The following is a 21881-nucleotide window of genomic DNA, read 5'->3' on the forward strand; positions in this document are numbered from 1 at the left end:
CTCTTCCTCCCTCTAGTTTTCGCGGTACATCCTGCTATTTTTCTGTGGGGTTGGACCTGTATGGACGTCATTTGAATCTAACACTGTTGATTAACCATTTCTATGAGCATTGTTATTCTGTCTGGAAACGAATAAATATATTGAGAAATAATATTTGAAACAGTCGAGCACAAACGCCACGAATTATTTTAAAAAAATAAATATGGGACATATATTAAAAAAAATTTAATTTTTTAATAATAGATTTAATTTTTTTAAAAATTATTACGTAGTGTTTACGCATTTCACAAAATGTATATAATATTATTCAAATAAATTAAGAGTGTACATCGTGATACGAATCTAGATATCCGGCCATAATCATGGTTTTAAAAACCAGGCGGATAACCACTCGGATAAATCTAAAAACATTCTGGACGATAACCCGATGTAAACCATGATATCTGGATTTATTACATTTTTTTGCTTTTGTTTTAGGAATTTATAAAAAAATTTAAAATATTTTTATAGTACTTTTTATTTTTAAATTTGGACATCATGTTTAATACTCAAAAAAATTGTTTTAAACACTTTTTAAAAGGTTTTTTTTCTTTTTTTTTTTTAAAAATCTTTTTATCAGCTTTCTTTTATAGGCCTTTATGTTTATTATTTTTTGTAGGCATATTTTAAACTTTTTATTGCCCATTCAAATTTTTATAATACAAAATAAATAATAATTAATCAACACACAATACATCCATACTACATATTAAATTGTTATTTACATTACAATGTAAAACATTAATTTACAAAAAACAAAATAAATGATGATACATCATAATAATATCAAAATGTAACACTCAATCCTATCTGCCTCCCATATAAACTTTGCAAATTGATTGATTCAACATAAAGACTCTTCAATGTGGGACTGCTCAGCTCAACTGTCACTTGCGCATCTGACATTGCCGGTCAAGACTTTCTGATAGCAGAAAGTTTGATTGTACATCTCCTGGTCAAGACTCTGAAAATGGTTTGGAATAATTAACAAGCTCTTTAATTTATGCCAAGGCACAAAACTGCAATACATACAAATATAACATGGTTAACAAGTTAATAAGAGAACTTTACATTGTGTATCTCGGCCTCCCAATTATCTGTTCATAAGTCCCTCTTGGCTTCCTCTAGCCCCAATTACCTTAAACAATAAATAACTAACAAATAGTCATTCCCTCACAGAGACGCCAATTAGAAAAAAAAGAAGAAAAAATAAAGACCTAAGGTTTAAAAGAATTACTTATTTCCAAGAACTGCATGCAAGTTGATGTTGATTTGTTGCTCTTCTCACTAACCTTACAGATAGAACCCATCTTGCTTGTATTTGATCTTCTAAGCCCACCTTGACCTAACAATGTTTTTCCAGGTGGTGGAATGACTCTAAGACCCCATGTTTCATAATTCCAAACGTTACACGAAAACATAAATAGGGAAAAGTCGATAAGATACACATAAAAATATAAAAAGACAAGTTGTATATGAAGCTGGAGCAGAGGTTATAGTACCAGGAGTTGGGCGAGACTGGACTAGAAGGATCATCTGAAAAGAGTTTTTTGAATTCCTTGAAGAGATTTTGCTTGGGGGGAACTCCCACCTTGTGAATGCATGCCATGTTCAGTGATGGATGGCATAGAAATGCGGTATTCAGATTAACAGCCAAGTAATTTGATATAGAAATATAAACAAATTATCAGGACCTTGCCGCGATACCAAGAAAGTTTCTGCTCATTGCCATGGTGATGTAATTAGGTCACAAAGTCCACCCACATCACAAAAATCTGTAATTAATGGTGGATTCAAATAAGCACTTTACAATTAGAGAAGTGAACTATACAAAACTTTGATAGATTTATCAAGCAAATCTTACACACTGTTTTTTAAAATAATAGAGTAGACATAATACCAATAGAGTAATGATACACAACATTTTTCACAACATATGATGTAAAATGAGGATATTTTTGTAAAGTGGTGTTGCTTTTATATGGTATTTTACAATAATTTCCTTCATTTTAAAACATAATTGTGAAAAGTACTGAGTTTATCAATTTTCTTTTCACAAATCATCCAAACATTGAGGTACGCATGTTATGGCATCAGTTGAGCGTAGAACACCATCCCTGGCATCCAAGAAGGAAGACCAGCTGCATCCAAGACAGGAAAACAAGTGGGATCTTTGTGTCAAATCACACATGACACTAGCTGCAAGTGAAAACACCCCACCACCAAAATCTTACAAGTATATTTCTCCCACCCGGTATTAATAAAAATAAATAAAAATCACCTTATCAAACTCTCAAATGAAACCTTGGAGGGTTCTTCAATATCCTCAATTGGAATATGTTTAAATTGTTGAAGTTGAAGGAAGAGGGTTACTTTAAGAAGAAAAAAAAAATATAGAGGTTAAGTTAAATGGATAAATAGTAATAAAAAATCAAAATTAACAAATAAAGACATTTACCTTCGATGTCAATGCCTTGTACATGTTCCTCTACCTCCCAAATATTAATTGGTTTATGACTCAACTAATTTTGCATGTAGATTAATGCTTGAACAGTCTCCAACGCTAATAAACTTCAATATGGGTCCAATATATTTCTACTAGTGCTGAATGTAGACTCAGATGCAATGGTAGAAATAGGGATGACCAATACATTACGTGCAATTTCTGCAAGGATGAGATATCTAATCGAGTTCCTCTTCTACCAAGTGAAAATCTCAAACTCGGGTATTTTTGGTTCAATCACATCCAACAAATACCTATCCACATCCAAACTAAATACCAAACTGTTTTGCTCCTCAAGATACTATTCTAAAGTTGTATTAGAGTCTTCACAGTCCAGGTTGTCACTAATAATATCCAAGGAACTTCTATAGGCCATATTTGATCTTCCACTACCTAGCTCATGAAACTTGTGGTATTGCTCAATCAAACGATTTATGAGTAATCTCATTTTGGCTTAAATTCTATCTTCGCATTCATCCCCGTTGCACCTTTTAACCTATATCCAAGGCTGTAATCTTATATCAAGGGTTAAGGATAAAAGCTACATAAACAATCACGTTTATCCTATTTATGTTCCCCTAATATTTATCAAACTTAAGTTTTAGATTATACGCCATGCTTATCAACACACCATCCTCACTTTGACACATTTGTTCAAAGTGTGCTCAGTTGTACACTTTTCCATTTTCCCACACTCAATGTTCATCTCGTTTGCACATGTTTTAAATATATCAAGTCTTGCCTATGGAAACCTCACAAATCTTACTGCCTCTATAATATTATTTACTACATCATGTTTACCTTTTAAATCGTCACATATGATGGGGTTTAAAATATGTGCAACACATCGCATATGTATAAAATCTCCTCCCAAAATTGTAAATTTCTTATCTTTTATACTCATCCTCACATGATCAATATCAACATCAAAAGAGACATTATCTATAGTGATCGTATAAAGGCAATTAATCTCTCAATCTATCATGCAGGACTCTAACATCCAAGCAATGGTCTCAACCCTATGATTAGGAATTTGGAAAAACATTATGATTTTCTTGTTTGATACTCAACTTCAATCAATATAATGGCATGTAACACATAATTCTTATTTTGCATCGATGATCAAACAAACCATTTGACTGCTTAACAAAGCCTTCAACTTTTGGTTCTCTTCATTGAATAAAATAATACACTCTTTTTAAAAGGTGATTCAAGATGACAAGGTGTATCTATGCTACAAAGTACTTAGGAGTTCAATGAAATGTGTGATGAACTATCAACATTATCATTAAAACTATCTTCCTTCTGTTTTAAACATAAAAAGTAAAAATAAAAATATAATAAACATCAAATCAACAACAAAACAAATATATATATATATATATAAACATAAAAAGTAAAAATAAAAATATAATAAACATCAAATCAACAACAAAACAAATATATATATATATATATATATCCAAACAAACACATAAAATGAGATGAATTAACCATAAAACACATCTAAAATACATGAGCACCCACTGTTGCAGTCTATAAATGATATTGATAAACATATTCACACACAACAAAAATAAAATATTGTTAAAATATTATTTTTTAATATTATTATTGTTTTTGGATTTGAAAAAAATTGAATTGTTTATCATATTTTGTATAAAAATTTGATAAATTTGTAATGATGAGATGATATGAGTTAAAATCATCTGAGAAAAAGCTGATTCATCACAATGATTTAAGTGTTGTGTTTCAATCAATTAACTCCCCATTTATTCCTCTCTAGTACTTACATTGAATATACACGCATATATGTTTGGTGAAAGACAAATATGGAAAGCAGTAATGGTTTGATGATTGTATATCAATGTAGACAAATATATACCAGTCTAGGTAGCTACCTGCTGAAAATAGCATTAGAGCCACAGAGTTAATCTCTGGTTTAATTTGTTCTTAAAGAAAATGTAAATCTAGCCAATAATCACAGCCCTTCATAGCCATATTTAGACTTCATAAGTTACCTATATATATATATATATCAAAGACCAAAGAACAGAAAACCTCAATAATCTCAGCAAAGATAACTCAGTCACCTGCTAATCAAGCAAACCCATTCCCAAAATGCAATAAGAAAACTAATTAACTAAATAGATGCAAAGCTAGTAGTTATTCAGCCCTAAACATAAGTTGGAATCCTAACAAGTCCACAATTGATTGCAATAAAAACACAGATCTAGCCAAAATAAAGAAACCCAAAATGGTTGGCCATGGATAATAATCATTAAACTCAGATCTAGACAAAATAAAGAAACCCACTTCCTCAGATTTAGCCAAAGTGCATCCAGTTTTAAACACAAAGACAAAAATTATATAAACACAAACAGAGAGAGGGGAACATACCAACAGTTTTGGAGTTTTGAGAGAGAGAGAGATGGGGCAAACGACGACGATGGAACGAAGGGTAACGTTGCAGTCTAGGGTTTTGAGTTGAGAGAGAGAGAGAGAGAGAGAGAGAGAGAGAGAGAGAGAGAGAGAGAGAGAGAGAGAGAGAGAGAGAGAGAGAGAGAGAGAGAGAGAGAGAGAGAGAGAGAGAGAGAGAGAGAGAGAGAGACCCAAAATGGTTGACCATGGATAATAATCATTAAACTCAGATCTAGACAAAATAAAGAAACCCACTTCCTCAGATTTAGCCAAAGTGCATCCAGTTTTAAACACAAACACAAAAATCTCTATATAAACACAAACAGAGAGAGGGGAACATACCAACAGTTTTGGAGTTTTGAGAGAGAGAGATGGGGCAAACGGCGACGATGGAACGAAGGGTAACGTTGCAGTCTAGGGTTTTGAGAGAGAGAGAGAGAGAGAGAGAGAGAGAGAGAGAGAGAGAGAGAGAGAGAGAGAGAGAGAGAGAGAGGACAGCTAGTTTAAAAACTGGATCTGGACGGATAACGACCCGAATTCACACGGATTTCTAGGTTTCAGATCGGACAAAAAAAAATTCAACCTGGATGCACACCTCTAAGTTAAATAATAGATAAAGAAAAATACAAAAATAAAGAACATAGTCACACAAGTTTGTAGACTAACTTCTTGCCCCACGAGGTGAAGGTGAATGGGCACTTTCACCATGTTAACCAAGAATGTAACAATGCTACTTTCAAAAAGTTCCATTACTACTGCTAGCTGGGTGAAAGGTCACTACAATTTACAAATCATCGTTGTTTTGTGCTAAATAAAATCCAGCATTTGCATGCTTGTTTTTTAGAGTTGTTGCTGCTGCAATTCAAACAAATACGCCTCTTTCACTTCATATTTGGTCATAATCTTAAGAAATTTTACTCTGATACTGCTTATAGCTTTCGTTACGACATTTTTTTTTTTTGGTGATATTGTCGATCGTGTAGGCCAAAGTGGATCTGTTAAGGAACGATGAGGAACTAGCTAAGTTCAATTCCATTTTGACACTCTATTTTCTGTTTTTGAAATGGGAATCATATATGTATATATATACATATATACACATATGTTTAATTATAATATGTGATGCTTCACTTTTCTTTAAAATCAAATGAGGTGATTTCACCGAGGGTGATGACAATCGCCATCGCCATCGCAAACCGAACAAGTAGACAAATCACCTGAATGGATTCATAGTGGTGGACTATGTTCGAAATTTGGATATCCCAAATTCACCCATCTAAGATTTATCAATTGCAGGAATAATAGAAAAATAATAACAACAAGATTTTACGTGAAAACTCCTAAACAGGATAAAAATACCAGACCCAGATAAGACAAATTCACTATGTGAAAAATTATTACAATCATATAATTTTTTTCCTCACCCAAATACACCCAAAAAGTTTTTCCACTAGCAAAACTTTAACTTTTAACTTTTTTCATTTTTACACAAAAAAGTCAGCAGAGAAATTTAATTAGAGTAAAAAGTTACTAGAACTGGTGTGTTTAAATCAATGAGGCTTGACCTCCTTATATAGGTCCAAGGTCTTTGCTCTCCTCACTTCCCATCCATGTGGGACCAAAGAAAATGAGCAAAAGTCAACAATCTCCACCTTGCGATTTTGACTGGTCCCACAGCCAATCTCCACCTCAATGAAGATTTTCATAACTTATACTATCATGTTTCACTATAAAAGCATATACACTCAGAATAAACTAATTCCAAGCATTTCATTTCGGCCCATGTCGAAAACAACCTTGCTGAAAATTATGTTGTAACTTCCACATTTATTTTTCCTGAAAATTCATAAGCCATCGACATGAATTGACACCACACATCTTGCATCAATGACAAACTTGTGACATCCCCAAATTCTGTTTGGGATCAGACGGACATTTGAAGCGTCGAGACATGCAACACAAGGTTACCTGCCCATGTTCATGACATATAAGATGCAATATTTCTAACATGCACATAAAATTATGCAATATTCGCAGCGTATAAATTTTCTTCTCTAGCAATACTATGCACTAAATTGAAAATATCCCAAATGCTTAAAACATATTTCATATATAAAGACCCATTGAACAACTAAGATCACAACATTAGTCCAAAATGCTTATGATCCAAAAAGTACTGGAGATGCAACTCCATCGTACAAGTAGTAATTTACGTTAACAACTATGTTAACATTGACGTCGCGACGTCACATCATCGCTCAGTCAACTGTATTTAGTTGCTCAGCTCCTTATTCTCCTTCAAGTCCTGTAAGAAGATATACCATTTAGGAGGAATGGTAGTTGAGACTACTACAATGAGATTTGATTACAAATCTTAGTAAGTTAACAAAAAAAAATTCCACACAGGCTAATGATGCATGGATAATAGTAAAAGCATGAATGCATAATCAAATTCATAAGTAATTAAAGCATAAATTGACGTACAACATAGCATAACTGACATAACTTAAATTGAAACGTGAACTGAACTTGACTTGAAATGAACTTGATCTGAAACTTGATTTAACATGAACTTGCTCTGAAACTTAACTTTAACTGTTTAAATACATACTCCACAGTTGTTGTGGCTCCATGTATTCTACGTCTCACAATGTAGTTGAATACATACTACACAGTTGTTGTGGCCCCATGTATTATACATGTCACAATTGCTGTGTCTCACGTAGTGTATGCGTCACAATTGCTGTGAGCCCATACTTCGTGTGCCACAGTTGTTGTGGACCCCACGAAACTGAATGTAACTTAAGATGAAATGTGACTGGAATACGAAATGACAGAAGTCCTGACGTAACATAACGTGACTTGAACATAACTTGAAAGACATGACCAACTTGAGATAGAGTTTTATCGTAACATGACTTAAACATGTAACACACAATATTTCATAACATGATATCACATGTAATGGAAACATAATTAACCTGACATACTTGCAACAGTGAACATGACATGACATACATGTAATCGATGACATATTTAACATTATGTACTTGCAATATATGACAAAATATCTTGTGTAACAGATGAAACTTATGACAATAAATTTTATGTAACAGACAAATATGTGATAACTTAACATGGCATGGCATATATGATAACACACATACATACACTGTAGGTCCTTTACTTAGCACACATACACAGTAGACTGCTAGTAAGTTAAAAACTAACTTACCTTGATCTCATCGTTTCTTATAAAAGATCAAGCGCGATCACGAGGAACTGTAATTAGTGATTCTAAAAGTTAGAACTAAATCATTAATAATTTGAAATATGTAAAAATACTAACTTAAGAGTAAAATTTCCATTTTACCCTCTACATGTGAGAAAATGACAATTTTACTCCTAACTTAAGGGTTTTGCATGCTAATTCTAAAAGTCACCAAAATTTACATGCCTCATGTAAATTTTATCTCAAATTCAAATATCAATTTAGAAAAATTTAAAACTAATTACAACTATTAAAACTCCATTGGGCCGAAATTCCCATATGATATTTCCATTCATTTTTGTTTCTAACTTATTTTGATCAACCTTCTTATCTATAAATTATAAAGATGTGATCTTCAAACCAAAACATCACATGATTTAAAAAGATGTCCCAAAACATATATAAGCTTCTAATTCAAGATCACATGGTTAAAAATTAACCAAAATATAAATTTAGCCAAGAACATCTACACTTTGGCCTATCCAAATATTTCTTTGCATAAAATTTAATATCTTTGAAACTAATATTAAATATCTTCAAAATAATATTATAACATGTATATAAGAGGATTAGTATCCTTGAATAAAATTATCAAAGCCATTGGAATAGGTTTAAACCACCAAAAATTTAAACTTTCTCAAAACAGAAACTGTTTTTTCCTCTTCCAGTTTCTAAGTTTCTAGATCTAAGAAAATCTTTCATCAAAATTTTTAATCATGCAACAATCCTAAACCAATAATCATACACACATGTTAACAATACTCCATAAAAATTTCGGACCAATATCTATCCATTAGCTTGGTCAAAAACGCCAAACTATAACATATTCTCTAGTTTATCTCCCAGAATTACCTTTCTAGAGTTTAAACAATATTTGACTAACCAAATAACTTTCAAATGAAACAAATAATATATTCACGTAAACTAGACTAAAAAAGAAACAACTTATATGAAGGAAACTTTATGATAAAATACTTACAAAAGTTTCGAAATGGACGTGCAAAAAAATACTTAAAAGCTGTTCGAGAGAGTGTTTGGTGTTCTTTCAATGAAAGGTGTAAAGGAAGATAATTTTGTGGGGAGTGGCTGGAGGTATTTATGGAAAAAATATAGAAGAAGATGAGGCTGGAGTGAGAGTTGAGTGTAGGTCTCTCTTACCCGGAGTGAGAGTTGAGTGTAGGTCTCTCTTACCTGGAGTGAGAGTTGAGTGTAAGTCTCTCTTACCCAGAGTGAAAGTCGAGTGTAGGTCTCTCTTACCCAATAATATCTACGAAAATCAACTCAAGCTATTTTCTAAAGGTGGAGAGTAGACTTGGAAGAGTGAGGTGGCTAAAATCTTTCCATGTGTCCAATTAAATCTTTTCTAACTATTTCCAATAATCAAAAACACACTTTTGATACCATAGTGAGTAATAACACTAACTATGTAGTTAGACTAAAACCTATACGATTAATAGATTCGTGAAAACTTATGGGGACTTCACAAGATTCCTAAAACCAATAGAAATTTCATCATTAAATTTCTAGCGGGCTGTTACAACTCCCCCCCTAAAAAAAAAAAATTTCGTCCTCGAAATCGACATAAGTAACAAACCAAGAGTTTAGGAAACACATATACTTTATTGATATCCAAACAAAAAAGTATAACATCTGATATAGTCAGTCCCGTACAAGTGAACCACAAAATATCAACTAAGCAGAAGCCAAAACAATTCTACAAGACTGAATTTAGATGTCAAATAACTGGGGGTACTTGGCTCGCATATCAACTTCCTTCTCCCAAGTCGCCTCTTGAATATTATGATTTTGCCAAAGTACTTTGACCAATGGGATCTTATGGTTCCGCAACTCTTTATCTTTCCAGTCAATAATTTGCATAAGTTTTTCTTCATAGGTCAAGTTGGATTGTAAAGGTATACTATCGGAATCCACTATCATTGGTGTCTGATTCCCAAAACTCTTCTTCAAAGAAGACATGTGGAAAACATTATGAATTTCATGGAACTCAGTTGGCAATTCCAAACGATACGCAACTACTCCCACTTTCTGCACTATCTCATAGGGTCCCACGTATCTCGGACTTAACTTACTTTTCACTCCGAAACAACTTACTCCTCTCATAGGAGATACCTTCACATAGACCCAATCTCTAACTTTAAAATCTATGCTCCTTCTTCGATTATCAGCGTAACTCTTCTGTCGACTCTGTGCTGTTTTCATCATTTCTTTAATCAGTGCACTTGGTCCTTTATCTCTTGCAAGACTTCTGGTCCAACTACTTTACTTTCCCCTACTTCATTGCAATACAGAGGTGATCTACACTTTTTACCGTACAAGGCTTCATATGGTGCCATTTGAATAGTGGTCTAGAAACTATTGTTATAAGCAAATTCTACTAAAAGTAGTTGCTTCTCCCAATTCCCTTCGCAATCCAAAACACAGGCTTTTAGCACATCTTCCAAAGTTTGAATCGTCCTTTCTGTCTGTCCATCTATTTGTGGGTGGTACGCACTACTAAACCTCAGACTAGAGCCTATCGATTCTTGTAAACTTTTCTAAAAGCGTGACGTAAAATGAGGGTCTCTATCTGATACGATCGTCTTAGGCACTCCATGCAATCTGACAATCTCTGCTATATAAATTCTCATCAATCTTTCTAGAGAATATGTATTCTTGATGGGTATGAAGTGAGCACTTTTTGTCAGACGATCAACTATTACCTAGATAGTATTATTTCCGGCTGAGGTCCTCGGAAATCTCACTATAAAATCCATCGAAATATCCTCCCATTTCCATTCCGGGATAGGTAATGACTGCAATTTACCGGCTGGTTTTTGGTGCTATGCTTTTACTAATCTACAGACAAAACACTTGTTCACAAACTCTGCTACATCCCTCTTCATTCCTTCCCACCAAAAAAGTTGAAACAAATCCTGATACATTTTTGTACTACCAGGATGAGCAGTGTAAGGTGTGTTATGAGCTTCCTTTAGTACTTTTTCCTTTAACTCTTCATCTGCTGGAATGACTATTCGGTCCTTATAATACAGAGTCTCATCCTCTCTGAGGCTAAAGTCCACTGGTCCTTTTGACTTTTCGATCTTTTTTACAACTTCCGCAAGTTTACTGTCTTTCTTTTGACGGTCTTTCAATCCTTCCCAGTCCAATGGAATGAATTCTTGGATTGTAGTTAACATGATTTCTTGACTACGGTTTCTAATCAACAGTTTTATCATACTACATAAGAGGAAATTTACTTCTGATGACGGAACAGAGGAAGCTTCTTGTCTGCTTTTGTGACTTAAAGCATCAGCTACCACGTTGGCCTTTCCAGGATGATACTTGATGTCACACTGATAGTCGCTGATTAATTCCAACCATCTTCTTTGCCTCATATTAAGGTTCTTCTACTCAAACAGATACTTTAGACTTTTGTAATCCGTGAAGACTTCACACTTCTCGCCATACAAATAATGTCTCTAAATCTTAAGAGCAAAAACTACTGCAACTAATTCCAAATCATGAGTAGGATAATTCTGCTCGTGATCCTTCAGTTGTCATGAAGCATAAGCAACCACTTTCCCTTCTTGCATTAGCACACATCCGAGTCCTGCCTTAGATGCATCGCTAAACACCACCAAAGGTTTAAGAGGTTCCGGCAGTGTAAGTACCGGTGCGGTTGTAAGTCTTTTTTCCAACTCAAGAAAACTTGTTTCGCACTTGTCATTCTAAGTAAATTTCATATTTTTCTTAGTCAGGGCGGTGAGTGGTCCAGACAAACGGGAGAATCCTTCCACAAATCTCCTATAGTAATCAGCCAGTCCTAAGAAACTTCGGATCTCATGCACACTGGTCAGTCTCTTCCAGTTCGTTACGGCTTCAATCTTGCTCAGGTCTACTGCTACTCCTCTACTAGAGATTACATGACCTAGAAATTTCACTTCTTCTAGCCAGAACTTGCACTTACTAAGTTTGGCATAAAGTTTTTGATCCTTAAGTATAGTTAAAGCCATACTTAGATGATGTCTGTGTTCCTCCTTGCTCTTAGAGTAGATTAAGATGTCATCGATAAATACGACAACAAAATTATCCAAATAAGGTTTGAATATTTTGTTCATCATGTCCATGAATGCGGCTGGAGCATTGGTTAACCCAAAAGACATCACCAAAAACTCGAAGTGGCCATACCTTGTCCGAAAGGCAGTTTTTAGCACATCCTGATCCTTGACTTTAACTGATGATATCCGGATCTCAAGTCAATCTTTGAAAACACTGCTGCTCCTTGCAATTGATCCAAAAAATCATCGATTCTGGGTAATGGGTATCTATTCTTAATTGTCACCTTATTCAACTCTCTATAGTCTATGCACATCCTCATAGACCCATCTTTTTTCTTCACGAATAACATAGGTGCTCCCCATGGTGAAGAACTGGGGCGGATAAAACCCTTCTCCAAAAGTTCCTCCAATTGTAGCTTAAGCTCTTTCAATTCGGTAGGGGCCATACGATATGGCGCCTTGTGAGTCGGAATTGTTGCCGGCTCCAACTCTATTTAGAATTCTGCTTCTCTATCCAGTGGTAAACCAGGTAACTCATCAACGAAAACTTTAGGAAAGTCTTCAACCACAGGTATCCCTTAGATTCCTATAGTTCCAGCTGTCTCCTTTACAATTATCAATAGAAACATTGAGGCTCCTTCATCGATACACTTCCTAGCTTGCAACGCCGAGATCAAAGGTGGGGTGGCCTTACCTGATGTTCCCGCGTAACTCATCCTGTCTTCAGTTGGGGGTTCAAACACAACCTTTCATTTCCGACAGTCTATCTTAGCGTAGTGCTTGAAAAGCCAGTCCATCCCCAAAATCAGGTCGAATTCCATCTGATCGAATACTAACAAGTTAGCCTTCAGTGTCATTCCTTCTAGCTCGAACTGACAATCCTTAACTAAACGGGTACAAGATATTGTATTCCCGTTGGAAATTAATACTACAACCCGTTATGGTAAAAGCTCAGTCTGCAAACTACAAATTCGTGCAAACGCTGCAGACACAAAGGACAGCGACGCACCCGAATCGAATAGTGCATAAGCCGAGAACCTTAACAAATTAACACTTCCTAAAAAAATATATACACCAGTATTAATACTAATTCTAACACATTTATAATACCTACAACATCATAAATACTAAAAGGAAAAGAAAAAAAAATACCACTCATGACGCCAGTTTCGTCAGTTCCAGGTGCGTTAACATCAAAATCACCTGGTGTTACTGCATACACGCGTGCCGGGATGTGGGACCTTGGCTTGTGATCACCAGCTCCACTACCTTGCATGGCGTTGGGACAATCTCTAATCATATGTCCAGGTTTCCCGCATCGGTAACAGATTCTATATCCCTTGTGACATTCTCCAGGATGACGCTTACCACATTTAGGGCATGGTGAATAAAAGGACGACTTCTGTTCTCCTGTCATTATTCCCTTGCCTTTCTCCAGACTAGAAAAGACCTATTTTTCTCAGCACTACTGCTTGCAGCAAACGGCATGGCCCTCTTTCGATCGATAATGTTCTGGATCGCCAATTCCTTCTGCTCAGCCTCTGCTATCGACGCTACATTTACCAACTCTTGGTAATTCTCTATTCTGAGGCAAGCTACTTGACTTCGGATTCTAGGCAGAAGTTCTGCTTGAAACTTTTGTGCCTGCATCTTTTGAGTTGAAATCAAGTGTGGTGCAAACATTCCAAACGTCATGAATTTAGCAGCATATTGCTCTACAGTCGAATTGCCTTGTGTTAAAGACGCGAACTCCTGGGCTTTCAGTTGTTTGACAGAGTCTGGAAAGAATCTATTGTCAAACTCTTCCTTGAACCTCTCCCAAGACAATGCAACCACACTACCTAGTTCCCTAACTAGAAGTTGCCTACGTATATCCCACCATATTCCAGCTTTTCCTTGGAATAGGTATCCAGCATATAGAACCTTTTGGTCCTCAAGACATCCACAAATCTCGTACGTTCTCTCGAGATCTATAATCCATTTCTCGGCTCTCAGTGGCCCTTCATTACCAAAAAAATTCGGGTAACGGTAAATCATAAACTTCTCATATGGACAACCCCTAACTTCGGGTCTAGGTACGTGCACTTGTTGCTGTTGCTGATGTCTAAGCACGTCAGTCAGCATATGCACATCTTCAGCTAATCCTCCATCCATTGGGGAATTATGATTCTCCTGATTGAAGTCTTTTTCAGGATTTTGAGGTATTCTACTGCGAGTCATTTGTCCCTTCCTGTAACACACGAGTATACGTATTACAATCACATACTACCTTTCATACCTTTAAGAAATTCAAGCCTAATGACGACTAAATTTCAAACTTAATATTTGGTGCATTTCCTAAGGACATGTGGATTTACTGCCCAGAGACTTATTATTCTGATACTACCCTGTGACGCTCCCAAATTTCATTTGGGATCGGACGGACATTTGAAGCATTGAGACATGCAACACAAGGTTACCTGCCCCCGTTCATGACATATAAGATGCAATCTTCCTAACTTGCATATAACATTATGCAATATTCGCAGCGGATAAATTTTTTTCTTTAGCAATACTATGCACCAAATTGAAAATATCCCAAATGCTTAAAACATACTTCATATATAAAAACCCATTGAACAACTAAGATCACAACTGTGACGCCCCCAAATTCCGTTTGGGATCGGACGGACATTTGAAGCGTCGAGACATGCAACACAAGGTTACCTGCCCCTGTTCATGACATATAAGATGCAATGTTCCTAACATGCATCTAACATTATGCAATATTCGCAGCGGATAATTTTTTTTTCTTTAGCAATACTATGTACCAAATTGAAAATATCCCAAATGCTTAAAACATACTTCATACATAAAGACCCATTGAGTAGATCACAACACTAGTCCAAAATGGTTATGATCTAAAAAGTACTAAAGATGTAACTCAATTATACAAGTAGTAATTTACGTTAACTACTATATTAACATTGACGTCGCACCGTCGCTTAGTCAACTGTGTCTAGTTGATCAGCTCCTGATTCTCCTTCAGGTCCTGTAACAAGATCTACCATTCGGGGGGAATGGTAGTTGGGACTACCAAAATGAGATTTGATTACAAATCTCAGTAAGTTAACAAAAAACGTCCACACAGGCTAATGATGTATGGATGACAGTAAAAGCATAAATGCATAATCAACTTCATAAGTAATTAAAGCATAACTTGGCATACAACATAACATAATTGACATAACTTAAATTGAAACATGAACTGAACTTGACTTGACATGAACTTGATCTGAAACTTGACTTATCATGAACTTGTTTTGAAACTTGACTTAACATGAAAAATACATACTCCACAGTTGTTGTGGTCCCATGTATTCTACGTGTAAATACATACTCCACAGTTGTTGTGGCCCCATGTATTTTACACAAACTTGACTTAACATGAAAAATACATACTCTACAGTTGTTGTGGCCCCATGTATTCTACGTGTAAATACATACTCCACAGTTCTTGTGGCCCCATGTATTCTACACAAACTTGACTTAACATGAAAAATACATACTCCACAGTTGTTGTGGCCCCATGTATTCTACGTGTAAATACATACTCCACAGTTGTTGTGGCCCCATGTATTATACGGAAACTTATTCTTTAACTACTTAAATACATACTCCACAGTTGTTGTGGCCCCATGTATTCTACATGTCACAATTGCTGTGTCTCACGTAGTGTATGCGTCACAATTGCTGTGACCCCATACATAAGTAATCAAGATGAAACGTGACTGGAATACGAAAGGACTGAAATCCTGACGTAACATAACGTGACTTGAACATAACTTGAAATACATGACTAACTTGAGATAGAAACATTTCGTAACATGGCATAACATATAATAGACAACATATTTAACATGACATACTTGCAACAGTGAATATTACATGACTTGACATACATGTAATAGATGGCATACTTAGCATGACGTACTTATAATGTACAGTAATACATAACAGAATATATTATGTAACAAATAAAAATTGATGACAGAATAAATTCTGTATAATAGGCAATTACGTGATAACTTGGCATGGCATGACATATATGATAACACACATACATACATTGTAGTTCCTTTACTTAGCACACATACACAGTAGACTGCTAGTAAGTTAAAAGCTAACTTACCTCGATCTCCGCGTTTCTTATTAAAACCTTAAGCGCGATCACGAGGAACTGTAATTAGTGATTCTAAAAGTTAGCACTAAATCACTAATAATTTGAAATATGGAAAAATACTAACTTAAAGAGTAAAATTTTTATTTTACTCTCTGCATGTAGGAAAATGACCGTTTTACCCATAACTTAAGGATTTTGCATACTAACTCCAAAAGTCACCAAAATTTACATGCCTCATATAAATTTTATCCTCAATTCAAATATCAATTTAGAAAAATTTAAAACTAATCACAACTATTAAAACTCTATAGGGCCAAAATTCTCATATGCTATTTCTATTGATTTTTGTTTCCAACTTGTTTTGATCAACCTTTTGATCTATGACTTATAAATATGTGATCTTCAAACCAAACCATCACATGGTTTAAAAAGATGTCTTAAAACATATATAAGCTTCTAATTCAAGATCACATGGTTAAAAATTAACCAAAACATAAATTTAGCCAAGAATATCCACACTTTGGCTTATTTGAATATCTCTTTGCATAAAATTTCATATCTTTGAAACTAACATCAAATATATTCAAAATAATAATATAACATGTATATAAGATACTTAGGATATTCCAATAAAATTATTAAAGTCATTAGAATAGGTTTAGACCAGCAAAGAGTTAAACTTTCTCAAAACAGAAACTGTTTTTCCTCTTCCAGTTTCTAAGTTTCTAAATCTAAGAAAATATTTCATCAAAACCTTTAATCATGCAAAAATCCTCAACCAATAGTCATATATACATGTTAACAATACTCCATAAAAATTTCGGACCAATATCTATCCATTAGCTTGGTCAAAAAACTCCAAACTATAACATACTCTCCAGATTCATGCCCAGAATGACCTTTCCATGGTTAAAAATACTTTTGACTGACCAAATGACCATGGAATGATACGAAAAATATATCTACAGAAACTAGACTCAAAGAGAAACAACTTATATGAAGGAGACTTTATGATAAAACACTTACAAAAGCTTCGAAATGGGTGTGCAAAAGAACTCCTAAAAGCTGTCCGAGAGAGAGTGTTTGGTATTCTTTTAATGAAAAGCATAAATAAAGATAATTTCGTGGGGAGGGGTGGTTGGAGATACTTGTGGATAAGATATGGAAGAGATGAGGCTGAAGTGAGAGTTAAGTGTAGGACTCTCTTACCCGAAGTGAGAGTTAAGTGTAGGACTCTCTTACCGGAGTGAGAGTGGAGTGTAGGACTCTCTTACCTAATAATATTTACAAAAATCAACTCAAGATATTTTTACCCAATAATATCCACGAAATTAGTTTAAAATATTTTCTAAATGTGGAGTAGACTTGGAAGAGTAAGGTGGTTAAAATCTTTCCATGTGTATTTTAAATCTATGTTCTTAAGATATTTTCCAAATGTGTATTTTGTTTAGGTGTCATGATCTCACACCTTGATTTCCTTCACAATTCCATCTAATGGTTTCTCTTTGTGCTAAGTATCTAATACTATTCATTATGTGTGGTTAAGATCTTGCGAAGTATCCAAATAAAATTTCGCTAACCTAATTTGGACATTTCACACTGTGATTTTGAAAACACTGCGTTTAGTACGTTTACCGAGATTACTATTCACTCCAAAAATAAACGTAATAAACTTAGTACTGAAAAATCTTAAATATTCAATTAAGCCTAGTGGTGTAGACTATAATGTATTCTGATACTTCTAACTATCTCAAATAATTAAAATCGCATTTCTGGCACCATAGTGAGTGATAACACTAACTATGTTGATAGGCTAAAACCTATGCAATTAGTCGATTCGTGTAAACTTACAGAATTTTCACGAGGTTCTTAAGGTCAAAAGAAATTCCACAATTGAATTTCTAGCGGGCTGTTACAACAACACTAGTTCAAAATGCTTATGATCCAAAAAGTACTAGAGATGCAACTCCATCGTACAAGTAATAATTTACGTTAACTACTATATTAACATTGACGTCGCATCGTCGCTCAATCAACTGTATTTAGTTGCTCAGCTCCTGATTCTCTTTCAAGTCCTGTAAGAAGATATACCATTCGGGAGGAATAGTAGTTGAGACTACCACAGTGAGATTTGATTACAAATCTTAGTAAGTTAACAAAAAAAACTTTCACACATGCTAATAATGCATGGATGACAGTAAAAGCATGGATGCATAATCAAATTCATAAGTAATTAAAGCATAAATTGACGTACAACATAACATAACTGACATAACTTAAATTGAAACGTGAACTGAACTTGACTTGAAATGAACTTGATCTGAAACTTGACTTAACATGAACTTGCTCTGAAACTTGACTTTAACTGCTTAAATACATACTCCACAGTTGTTGTGGTCCCATGTATTCTACGTGTCACAATTGTTGTGTCTCACGTAGTGTATGCGTCACAATTGCTGTGAGCCCATACTTCGTGTGCCACAGTTGTTGTGGACCCCACGAAACTGAATGTAACTTAAGATGAAACGTGACTGGAATATGAAAAGACAGAAGTCCTGATGTAACATAACATGACTTGAACATAACTTGAAAGACATATCCAACTTGAGATAGGGTTTTATCGTAACATGACTTAAACATGTAACACACAATATTTCATAACATGATATCACATGTAATGGAAATATAATTAACCTGACATACTTACAACAGTGAACATGACATGACATACATGTAGTAGATGGCATATTTAACATTATGTATTTACAATATATGACAAAATATCTTATGTAACAAATGAAACTCATGACAGAATAAATTCTGTGTAAGAAACAAATATGTGATAATTTAGTATGGCATGGCATATATGATAACACACATACATATACTGTAGTTTCTTTACTTAGCACATATACACAGTAGACTGCTAGTAAGTTAAAAGCTAACTTACCTTGATCTCCTCGTTTCTTATAAAAATTCAAGCGCGATCACGAGGAACTGTAATTAGTGATTCTAAAAGTTAGAATCAAATCATTAATAATTTGAAATATGGAAAAATACTAACTTAAGAGTAAAATTTCCATTTTACCCTCTACATGTGAGAAAATGACTATTTTACTCCTAACTTAAGGGTTTTGCATGCTAACTCAAAAAGTCACCAAAATTTACATGTCTCATGTAAATTTTATCTCAAACTCAAATATTAATTTAGAAAAATTTAAAACTAATTACAAATATTAAAACTTCATAGGGCCGAAATTCCCATATGCTATTTCCATTGATTTTTGTTTCTAATTTATTTTGATCAACCTTCTTATCTATGAATTATAAAGATGTGATCTTCAAACCAAACCATCACATGATTTAAAAATATGTCCTAAAACATATATAAACTTCTAATTCAAGATCATATGGTTAAAAATTAACCAAAATATAAATTTAGCCAAGAACATCCACACTTTGGCCTATCCGAATATCTTTTTGCATAAAATTTCATATCTTTGAAACTAACATCAAATATCTTCAAAATAATATTATAACATGTAAATAAGAGGATTAGGATCCTTTAATAAAATTATCAAAGTCATTGGAATAGGTTTAAACCACCAAAGATTTAAACTTTCTCAAAACAGAAACTGTTTTTTCCTCTTCCAGTTTCTAAGTTTCTAGATCTAAGAAAATCTTTCATCAAAACCTTTAATCATGCAAAAATCCTCAACTAATAATCATATACACATGTTAACAATACTCCATAAAAATTTTGGACCAATATCTATCCATTTGCTTGGTCAAAAACTCCAAACTATAACATATTCTCAAGTTTATCTCACAGAATGATCTTTCTAGAGTTTAAATAATATTTGACTAACCAAATGACCTTCAAATAGAACAAATAATATATCCACGTAAAGTAGATTAAAAAAAAAACAACTTGTATGAATGAGACTTTATGATAAAACACTTAAAAAGTTTCTAAATGGGCGTGCAAAAGAATACTTAAAAGCTGTCTGAGAGAGTGTTTGATTTTCTTTCAATGAAAGGTGTAAAGGAAGATAATTTCGTGGGGAGTGGCTGGAGGTATTTATGGACAAAATATGGAAGAAGATGAGGCTGGAGTGAGAGTTGAGTGTAGGTCTCTCTTACCCGGAGTGAGAGTCGAGTTGAGTGTAGGTCTCTCTTACCCGGAGTGAGAGTCGAGTGTAGGTCTCTTTTACCCAATAATATCTACAAAAATCAGCTTAAGCTATTTTCTAAAGGTGTAGAGTAGACTTGGAAGAGTGAGGTGGCTAAGATCTTTCCATGTGTCCAATTAAAACTTTTCTAACTATCTCCAATAATCAAAAACATACTTCTGATACCATAGTGAGTAATAACACTAACTATATAATTAGACTAAAACCTATACGATTAATAGATTCGTGAAGAATTATGGGAACTTCACAAGATTCCTAAATCCAATAGAAATTTCATCATTAAATTTCTAGCGGGTTGTTACAAAACCAATTCCTGTGTGTGCAAACTTGTGGACCCGCTAACATTAACACATCATCTTTTATGGAGAGAGACACAATATTAGCATCATTACTAGTATCTCCATTTGCTGACTTGGAGCCACTTCCCGAACCTGCTCAATCTTTTGGACAATTTTTCTTACGTGCCTAGATTGTCCACACTCTCAGCAAACTGCTTTATTCTTCATGGAGTTCTTCATCTTCTCATTTTCAGCTGCTATCATTACTAAGTTCTCAGGTAGACAATTTCTTCCACCACCTAGTCTTCTCTCTCCAGAAAAGAGTTTACTAGTAACATCTGAAAAAATTATTTTCTTATTCTCATGTATCAAAATAGGCTTCATATGCCCATAGGAAGATGAAAGAGACCAGATGAGATTCAAGGCTTGATCCTCATAATTAATTTTAACTCCAATAAATTATAGTTAAAAAACAATGCCATTGAGAACACTTAAATGATCCGAAATAGTTGTACTTTCACTCATCTATAGTGTATAAAACTGCTCCTTTAGGTACACCCTATTTGAGATTCCTTTCGTCTTATACAACTTTTCGAACTTTTCTCAGAGTTTTTTTACCGTAGATATTCCATGCACGCTTGCAAGAACATTTTTAGCCAGGCACAAACGTATCGCATTTGCTGCTCTCAAATCCAGATTTTCTCAATCTTCATTGCTCATTTCAGATCTGCTCTTTTCGCCAATTACGCTAATATCACTGCAGACTTCAGGGGTTGGTCTGCCCTTCAATGCCTTGTGCAATCTTGATTGAATCAAGACATCCTTGACTTGTAATTGCCATAAGCCAAAATTGATTCTCCCATCAAATTTATCCACTTCAAATCTAATAGGATTTGAAACCCTACTTCCCAACATTACTTTGATGAATTTACTGTAGAAATGAATAGTACTCCACT

Source organism: Carya illinoinensis, chromosome 10 (genome assembly GCF_018687715.1).
Source record: "Carya illinoinensis cultivar Pawnee chromosome 10, C.illinoinensisPawnee_v1, whole genome shotgun sequence".
NCBI classification, from domain to species: Eukaryota; Viridiplantae; Streptophyta; class Magnoliopsida; order Fagales; family Juglandaceae; genus Carya; species Carya illinoinensis.